Source organism: Mastomys coucha, unplaced genomic scaffold, assembly GCF_008632895.1.
Source record: "Mastomys coucha isolate ucsf_1 unplaced genomic scaffold, UCSF_Mcou_1 pScaffold14, whole genome shotgun sequence".
NCBI lineage: Eukaryota > Metazoa > Chordata > Mammalia > Rodentia > Muridae > Mastomys > Mastomys coucha.
In genome coordinates, this window is record NW_022196896.1 from 101,104,955 (window position 1) to 101,115,150 (window position 10,196).

At 49.6% G+C, this 10,196-nt stretch overlaps 2 pseudogenes; both read right to left on the reverse strand.

The window, feature by feature from the left end:
• Window positions 1-161: 161 nt before the first annotated feature.
• On the reverse strand, window positions 162-3,456 carry LOC116088601 (annotated as a pseudogene).
• A 426-nt stretch (window positions 3,457-3,882) lies between these two features.
• The window catches only part of LOC116089468, a 17,354-nt pseudogene continuing 11,040 nt past the window's right edge, over window positions 3,883-10,196 (reverse strand).

A 10,196-nucleotide genomic window follows, 5' to 3' on the forward strand; every position in this document is an offset into this window, starting at 1 on the left:
ACAGTGGGTGGCTGGTAGTTGATACCAACCTTGAAGCCTGTGGGGCACCAGTCCACAAACTGGATGCTGCGCTTCGTCTTGATGGCAGCAATGGCAGCATTCACATCCTTGGGCACCACATCTCCACGGTACAGCAGGCAGCAGGCCATGTACTTGCCATGCCGAGGGTCACATTTCACCATCTGGTTGGCAGGCTCAAAACAGGCATTAGTGATCTCTGCCACTGACAGCTGCTCATGGTAGGCCTTCTCTGCCGAAATGACTGGTGCATAGGTAGCCAAGGGGAAGTGGATGCGAGGGTAGGGCACCAGGTTGGTCTGGAACTCCGTCAGGTCCACATTGAGGGCCCCATCAAAGCGCAAGGAAGCTGTGATGGAGGAGACAATTTGGCTGATGAGGCGGTTGAGGTTGGTATAGGTTGGGCGCTCAATATCCAGGTTACGGCGGCAGATGTCATAAATGGCCTCGTTGTCCACCATGAAGGCACAGTCTGAGTGTTCCAGGGTGGTATGGGTGGTCAGAATGGAGTTGTAGGGCTCCACTACAGCCGTGGACACTTGTGGGGCTGGGTAGATGGAGAACTCCAGCTTGGACTTCTTGCCGTAGTCAACAGAAAGGCGCTCCATCAGCAGAGAGGTGAAGCCAGAGCCAGTGCCCCCTCCAAAGCTGTGGAATACTAGGAAGCCCTGAAGTCCTGTGCACTGATCAGACTGAAAGGCAAGGAAGAAAGAGCAATATAGGTAGGGGAAAGGCCTGAGGATTTTTCTAGTTTTACAAGATCAAAAGTATCTCAGCTGTTAGGACAAACACTGAATGTCCCCTAACAGCATCAAATTCTAAGACATAACTAGTGATGATCCTAGAAATGGATCTGAAAAAACAAACAAACAAACAAACCCAAAACACTTTTTCTGAGCACAGAGTCCAAAAGCTCCCTCCCTGCCAAGGTGTAGTCTCACCAGCTTGCGGATCCGGTCCAGCACTGGGTCGATGATCTCCTTGCCAATGGTGTAGTGACCACGGGCATAGTTGTTAGCCGCATCTTCTTTCCCAGTGATAAGCTGCTCTGGGTGGAAGAGCTGGCGGTATGGGCCATTTCGGATCTCATCTGAAAGACCGTATATCACATTGCTAGGGCAAAAACCACATGACTATGCTCCTTCTTCCTCCCCACCCACGGAGTGGCAGCTGAAGCCTGATAGATGAAAAGAGCTAGCTCATCCTTCTGCCAGCATCCTGGGGGGTCAGCATCCATCCATCTTCAGCTTCAAATAAAAATCAAGAAGCTTCAAAGATCACAAAAACCCAGTCAAGACATTCTTCTAGAGACATTCCACCTTCCTCAAAAGGGAACCCCCTTGCTCACCAATTACAGTAGGCTCCAGATCCACAAAGACCGCCCGAGGCACATGTTTTCCAGCTCCAGTTTCACAGAAGAAGGTGGTGAAGGAGTCGTCCCCTCCACCAATGGTCTTATCGCTAGGCATCTGCCCATCAGGCTGAATCCCATGTTCCAGACAGTAGAGTTCCCAGCAGGCATTGCCCATCTGGACACCTGCCTGCCCCACATGGACTGAAATGCACTCACGCTGAGGGATACAGAGAAGGTCACAGCATAAGTCCCCATCCATAACTACCCACTTCATTAGGTTCTTTCCCACCCTCTTGCCTCTTAGCTGAGATTACTCAGTTAGTAAAAGTATGGTTAAGGTTGGGGCTCAGAGGTCAGAAGCAGCTGGCAGCTTCTCCGGTCAACTCAGCACAGGGTTCCCCAGATTGGGGGCAGCCAGCAGGGCAGACCAACCCCTTAGCCTACTTCTCAGTAGAGAATTTACCAAGTGAGAGCTGTATAATCCTGTTACATCCACAGGATACTCAGAGAGGACAGAGAGGACATGCACACCCGACAGGCAGGGCTTCAGCAATTATAATGCGGGTTCGGGGAGAGAACAACACGGAGACAAAGAGGGATATACACGGAGAGACAGACTTTCCAGTTGCTTCCAGTCCATGCAGCTTCTAGAAATAGGTTTTACAGTTTATAGCCAGCAGCTTCCTACCTGGTTAATCTTTGCCTTGAAGACTAACTAAAATTTCTCACAACCCTCTTGCCCTTCTTTTCTGTGGGCAAAGAGGTGTCTCAGCCTTCCATCTGGTATCGACTGACCATCCTGGCCTTCAGGATGCTGGAACCTCCACTTTAAATTCCATCTGGCCCTCAGGGATCAATCCCATCTGGCTCCTTTCCCCACCTCCACCCCCACCCTCTGCGTTGCTTCACCACCTCCATCCTCGCCTCAGCCCGCATGGAAATAGCAGCGATAATACGGGTAAGCGCTGACGGCAGGGGCAGGAAATACAGGTATACATACTGGGACCCTGGCAACTTAAGGCTCCGTCTAGGTGGTCCATAATTTAACCCCTGCAACACCCAGGTCTGTAGGACCTGTGCGCCTCCCTTTCAACAACCAAATGGCGCGTGGGGGCGGGGTGGGGCACGACAATTTCTAAATACCCAGAAAAGGAAGTGGAACCTGCTAGGAGGCCCTTGAGGAAACCCGCCTTGCTGCACAAGGCCAGGGGAGCGCCATCTGTACCTGGGCCCTACGTCTGCTCTCCCACTGGAGTCTTTCCAGTTACTTCCCAGCTGAAAGCTCGGATTGGGTTTCTGCCCCCGCTCCGGGCTATAAATACAACCCCCTTCATACACCTCTTTCCCTTCCCCCGTCAACCTAGCCTCGGCCGGGACTGTCGATCAGCGCCAGCTGTCTCTGCTTGTCCTCCGGGCACCCGCACTCCGGTAGGAGGGGCCCGCTGGCCTCCCGAGACCGAACCCCATTCCCGCCACCCCTCCTGGCTCAGGAGGGGGTGCTGAGTCATGTAGGGGGGTGTAGATAGGAAGGAGGCACATAGAGAAAGACGGGGTGCGGTACCAAGTAACCCCTTAGACCAACCGGCGGCAAGCACGTGTTCGGTCAGTTCCAGGGACTTGCTCAGGGGCTATGGGTAGCGGGGGCAGCCGAGCAGGTCTTCTGCCGCCCGAGGAAAGCACTGGGTGCAGGACCTCGTGACTCCCCTCAGGAGGGTTGGGGCACAGACGCTTGGTAGGGCAGGAGGGCACTACAGGAGGGCTCCTCTCTGCTAGTGAAACACCCTCCCTCAGTCCCCAGCTTCTGAAGGTGGACAACACACTAGGCCAAAGTCACCAGGAGAAGTGGGGGAAGTGCAAAACTCTTACATCTCCCGGAGACTCGGAATGCTAAGGACGGGGTCCTCAGCATCTCTAGAGGAAGGTTCCCCAGAGGAGCGGAGCGTTTATTTACAGGACCAGAGAGATCCCGGCGGGGCTTCACTCACCATGATGAGTTTGGGTAGTACGTCTCACGTAGAGTCGGGGTCACGGGTCTCGGTGAGATCTGCGGAGCTGCAGTGCCGCACCACTCTTATAGGCAGGAGGCGGGACCTACGCGCTCAACCCGCCCACCGCGGGGCGGGGTGGTCTAAAGACTACACCCCCGTCAGACTAGGTGGCCACCCTGAGTGAAGCCTAGTCGGATCCCCTCCCCTGGCCGCTCCGGATTCCCTCACCTGTCGGGTTTGGCATAGAAGCTGCGGCCCATATTCGTTCCCAGTTTTCAGCCGACGCCCCGGATTCCGAAGATCCGAAGTAGGGACGCAGGGTGCGGTGACAGAGCGTGTCTCGATTGCACCTGCGTCATGCAGACGCCCATAGTGCAGGTGTTCCGATTTAGGGCGGATGAAGCTCAAGCAATCCTTCAAAAGCGGCTGTCCCCGGCCTTCTCCGCTGTCCTCCCAGCGTCGCCTCCCGGGCTCGGGCGGGTTGGGCAGCTGGGACTGGTCGCCCGAGACCCCCTTACAGCAGACCGCCGCCTGCTGGTCCCCGGCCGAGGAGGCGGGCTTTCGCCCACACCTGTGGGAGGCCGAGGACCTAGAACTACAGAGCCTGAGCCCCAGGGTGCCGATCTCGTAGACTGTCCCTCAAAGCCGAGCGGCAGCCAATCTGTGAGGGCCGACGCGAGAATTTGCCACCTTTCACCGGCCACTCGCTGGTCAGCGGCTCCGTCATTAGCGCCGTCACTATTAGTGAGCTCCCGCCACAACCGCCTATCTGCGGTCTGAGCACAGAACCTGGAGTCCCTGGAACAGCATCCGGACGGCCCTATGCAACCTTGGGCAAGTGACTTAGCGTCACTGAGTTCTTGGCTTGTCCAGCCGAAGAGATTTCTCCTTTCTGCGTTTAATTTCTATTTCGTACTAGGACAGGCCTTTCTAAAAACTATTTCTGCTTTCTCAAACATACATCACTCCCACCGGAAAAAAATCCCTCAGGAGGAGCCCAGGTGCTGGTTTTCATGGCCATAAGAAATCTGACTCCCAGGCTAGTCATCACTTGAAAAAGATTTCACAAGCATGTGTTCCCATTCTCTTCTTAGGGACAGAGCTGCTTGTCAGCACAACACGATGCCGTAACATATACAGAGATGGCAGACTTTCTATCAACTAAGTAGCTTGTGGCACTTGACTTGGAGAAGACATGGAAAAGAATACAATAAATGTCACACGATCTCTCTTTCTAGCCTTTGACATCTGGCTAGGAGAATTACGGTTCGTTGGGAGAGGCTGAACATGTAGCTCAGTTGGTAGCGTGCTCATCATCATTCGTGAAGTTCTGGGTTCAATCCCTAGCACTAGGGTTGGGGGGAGGGACTCATTTGTAAAAAGACAATGGACAAGGGCATTTGGTTAAGCTGCTTGCAAACCTGGTTCTGGGCAAAGGAAGGAGTCTTGATCACAGGACACAGTGGCCACTCTGAAGACCTTCTCGTTTCCTATGAACCCATGCAGCAGAAGGGATAGAAAAGATCTGAATTGTCAGGGCAAAACTCTGAACCTGTTTGGCCTTCGGATTCAGGTCTTCGTTTGTAAAACTGAGGTAACGATGTGTACACACACAGCAGAGCAATGTATAGGGATCAACCTGAGACTCCACAGTTTCCGCGCACACTGAGTATACACACAGCACACGAGTGTGTGCTGTAGTGTTTGTGAACCAAGGCAAGGGCTATGCTGCCACCTTCTTTGGGTCCCTGGTTCTTAGTTTGGTAGGACATTTGAGAAGCATGCATTCCTTCAATGAGCTGTTGGACTTCAGAGATGGAGCCCTCAGGGAGTTGCAACTGAGCAGCTGATAGAACCAAGTCCCTCTCTGAAATGCTTTATTCTGCTGGGGAGTAGGCTTAGTGATAGAGAGCTTGCTCGGTGTGTACCAGGCCCTGTGTTCAGACCCTAGAACTGCAAATAGCAAACAAACACAAGAAGAAAGGTTTTGTTTGGATCTTCAGGGTGTTTAGCATGTGAAAAGATCAAGGACTTTGGGGTGGTAGTACTCTCCAAGTCACCTCCTGTCAGAAGAGTCCCTAGGACTCAAAGTTTTCACATACTTGTGCTCATGGCTAAGGTTGATTGCAGTTATGTAGTAATGTTGGACAACCGGGTCCAAAGGGGAAGGGCACAGGCAGGGGCTGGGAAAGTTTATGCCTTTTAACTCCCATCAGGGTTCATGCTAAGCATGTTCTCCCTTTAATCATAAAAACATTTTCCTGCAGTATTTCTGTCCACAAGTGGGAAGCCAAAGATGACCCAAGGGGTGAATGACACCCTGAGTCAATGTATATTTTTGACATGGGTTCAGCCATGTCAGGGACCAACACCCCAGATCCATGGGAAAGCACCAAAGCCTTCTTTGGTCAGGCTAGGAAGAGCAAAGTCTTCCCAAAGCATCAATGATTATGAACCATAGGCCAAATTAGCAAGCACAGCTTCCCTGGCTGTTTATAACCTCAGCCCACTCGCCTACAGAGCCTAACTCCTCTGCCTGCGCTGGACATCATAAATGTGCTCAGGTTCTAGTTCTTTCTGTAGTTAGTCAGTCTCCGTCACAGTGCTCATGGTCCACCTGACCCTAGATTTTCTCTGTACGTGTATGTGTATCTGTCTTCATTCACTTGACTTGGTCAGGTTTCCATACCCAAGTCTCAGGGATACAGTACCCATGTAAACGCACTGGAGATTTTCCCGGAGGCTTGTCTAAGCACCTCCACCTAGCATTTACCAACATCTCCGAATGATAGTGGAAAGTGAATATTTGGCACAAACCTTATTGCTTACACAGTCTATGTGCAGTGATCTTTCCATAATCCACCCACTGTTTGCTGAGAACATTGAGAAGCAGAGTCCCAGGTGCCAGATGAAGGCCTTACAAGCAGGCCTGTCTGAGATAGTTGGTCACCTTGGGCTCCTCTGCTCTCTTCTGCAGTATGAAACCTCAGGCGTCAAACCTACCCTAATCCTGGGGGTTCTTTCCAGGCCTATGTTCACATTTAACAACTGTGGTAGGCAGAATAATGCCATGCTCCCCATACCCACTGTCCAACCCCTAGATCTTGTGACTGTACTACTCTGCGGCCTATTGTTGTTGTCGTTGTTGTTAATTGAGATGGGATCTCCTTTGTGACCCAGACTGACTTTGAGCTCAAGCTCTTCCTGCTTGAGCCTCCTGAGTGTGCACCAGCACAATCAGCAGGGGTTTTCACTATAGTATATCTGCCTTGGGATTGTTGAATGTCCGTTGCATAATGGTAACATTTCTAGGGGTTTACGGAAAGAACTACATTGCATGCTCACACAGTAGTGAAGGGAAAACCTTATACTCCCCTCCCCCACTCCCTTCTCTATCTATCTCTTTTTGTCTCCCTCTTTTTGTGAGACAGGATGTCTGGGGTTACAGGTGTATGCCAACATACCTGGCCTTCCTTCCTACTCTTTTATTAGAATTGTTTTTGGCTGCAAATAATGGAATCCATGTCTAGTCGTGGCTTAAACAATGCAGATATTCATTACCCTGTTAGAAGTCAGCGTAGAGCTGATGTCACCAATAACTCCAGTATTTCCAGCTTTCTCCTCTGGCATCAGCAGGCTGATGACATCTTCTCTCAGGATCACAAAATGGCTGCCTCAGCTCCAAGTGTCATAGCCTCATATGACGATGTATTAAGGCAGGGAAGGAGAAAGGTTTCTTATATCTCTTTTCATCTAAGAGAAAAATCTTTTCTTAAAGCAAACTCTCTACAAGAAAAATGGAAAAGGAAGGGATGGGGAGAGACACATTAGCAGATTCTGTTACATCTCAACAGGTCATTCCATAGCCCAACTTCTTCTTTTTTAAAAAACATTTACTGATTATTATATGTAAGTACACTGTAGCTGTCTTTAGACATACCAGAAGAAGGCATCAGATCTCATCACGGATGGTTGTGAGCCACCATGTGGTTGCTAGGATTCAAACTCAGGTCCTTCAGAAAAGCAGTCAGTGCTCTTAACCACTGAGTCATCTCACCAGCCTGACAGCCAATTTCTGAGAGGAGGGAAAGATTTAGACTTGCCCCTGGGTCTGAACAGTTGGAAAGTGAATACTTAAAGAGAAGCTAGCCAAGGAGTTGGGCTAGGGAAGCGCAGCTGTTTGGGAGGGCTGTGGTACCCTGGCTTAGTGGGAAGTACTCTCACTTCCTCCCACTACACCATTAGTTCAAGCCACAGTCCCCCACTTACGTCCCCCCTACCCCGGATGCCTGAAAAGTCACCTCCCAGTGGGGCTGTGGTCTCCTTTGACTTCCTATAGCATGTTTTCCCCATGGCTATGATCTCTGTCCCCAGAACACAAACGTGCTGGCCACTGTGTCTAAAACAGAAAGCCTTTGAGGCTTATCTTGCTCTGGGAGCTCATCTTGCTCTAGTCTTTTCCTCCCACCTTCTGATTCTTTGAGCACACTAGGCTTGTTACTGTCTAGCAAGTCTTGCTTGGCTGTTCTTTTAAGAGCAGCCTTTCCAGGTTTTATCTATAGCCAATGCTTCAATCAGCTCTTGATTGTATCATCATCATCATCACCATCCTCATCCTCACTTGAGATAGAGTTTTACTATGTAGCTTTGGCTGACCTGGAATTTACTATGTAGAATGTACACCAGGCTGGGCTTGACCTCACTGAGGCCTTCCCGCCTTTGCCTTCCAAGTGCGGGTATTAAAGGCATGTGCCAGCACACCTGGTGATAATACCATCTTCTTATAGAACTATTCCTTCTCCAACCTCAAGTAATAGCCTCCCATCCCTTTCTGTTTCTTTACCGTGTGTGCTGCATCATCATCATCATCATCATCATCATCATCATCATCATCATCATCATCATCATCATCATCATCGTTTGTGGTGGGTAAGTGTGGAGAGGCCACAGAACAACTTTCAGGCGTTTCTTTTCGCCTTCTACCATAGGATCTGGGGGTCAAACTCAGGTCATCAGGTTTGTTCTGCAAGCACTTTTATCTGCTGAGCCATCTCATTGGCTCTTTGAGTTTTATGTTTGTTTACTGTCTGTCTTCCCCCAAGGAAGAGCATACAAGCTCCTTCAAAGACTTCCTGTCTGCTACTGTACCCCTAGTACAGAATTTTGCCAGTGTTTTGCTATGTAAGGACTGTCCAATCATACTTGTTAAAGGAGTGAACGATATTGACTGCCGCTTATTTTATAACTTAGATAGCATTATATGCTTAATAAAAATTCAATCTCTGGCCAAGCATGGCGGCGCACAGCTATAAGCCCAGCACTGGGGAGGCTGAGGTAGGATAGGGAATTTGAGGTCAACTTTGGTTACATAGCGAATTCTAGGACAGCTTGTGTAACACAGCAAGAAAGACCCCCATCTCAACACAAGCAAAGGAAGGACCCCCCAGGCATCTTTAAACTGTTTTCCTTCTACCTACCCAACATTTGGACAGTGGAGTTGGTGATGACTAGGCCAATTTTAGATATCTAGTTTAAGGGATACACACATGAGATTTGGGCCTAGAAGGCCTCCATGTGGATCTATCTGGTTAATAATTCCTCAAGTCTCTGACTTCTCTATAGATCAATTCAGCATAAGGTTTCTTTCTCTCACCAATCTTGAGTATTTTCATAACCCATGTATTCTCTCTTTGCCAATTAGACCAGAAAAAGAAAAAAGAAAAAGAAAAAGAAAGAAAAAGAGAAAAGAAAATTCTGGCTTTGAAGATTTCAGTCCATATTCATGACCCAGGTGGTAGGTTATTCACCTGGAGATTCTGGGTGATTCCTTACCTGTATGGTAAAGAGGGTCTCTGAGAAAAGCTCTGTCTCAAAATATGTTTCCTACCATTGGACACAGTAGCTGGAATTTCACATTAGCCACAGCTTCCTGGACAGGACTGCTAACTGACATACTTTTAGTCTTCGTGACAACCTATTCCAAGTTGTAGTTCTGTCTGGAGGAATAGCTGAAGAAATGCCAGACAACACTGGAGTCCATTGAAATTGACTGTGTTGGTAGGTAAGGCTGCGGGTTTCCTCCAGCTGCAGTTGGTGTTACAGGTTCTTGGTTAGTCAAAGGAGAGTGCTGAGGCTAAAGGGGTGCAGGAGGGATTTGGGAGTCCAAAGGGAGTGATTTTTGCTGCAGTTCAGACTGGGGAGGAAGAGGATAAATAAACAGGGGGGAGGCTTTCAAGAAGGCATATACCCAAATATATAATTTTAAGTAGAGCGGGCTACAAACACTGCCGTGTGTACGAAGAAGCTGAGCCCGAGTCTCAGAAGAATCTTAATTCTACCACTAATGATCCCCCATGTGACCTTGGGCAGGACACCAGAGACTTCATTTTCCTTTTCTTCATCCTGGGAGAGAGAGGACCATCTTGTCTCCTTTGCAAAGCCGCTGAGGGAGTCAAAGTCGACAAAGGCAGAGCAACATTACAAATTATGAAGCGAAAGCCAAGTGTGGTGGTCATGCCTACCTATAACCTTAGCCCAGGCTGATCTCTTTGAGTTCAAGGCCAACCTTCTATACATAGTGAGTTCCAGGTCAGTCAGAGCTACACAGGGAGTCCCTATCTCAAAAACAAACAAACAAACAAACCAACAAGAAAAATTAATCAAACAAACCCATCATCTTCCTGGTGAAGAATAGCAGCAGCTCTGGCCAAGCATTTATGAAAGTTTTTCCTCCTTAAGAAACTCTTGCCGGGCCGGGCGGTGGTGGCACACGCCTTTAGTCCCAGCCCTTGGGAGGCAGAGGCAGGTGGATTTCTGAGTTCGAGGCCAGCCTGGTC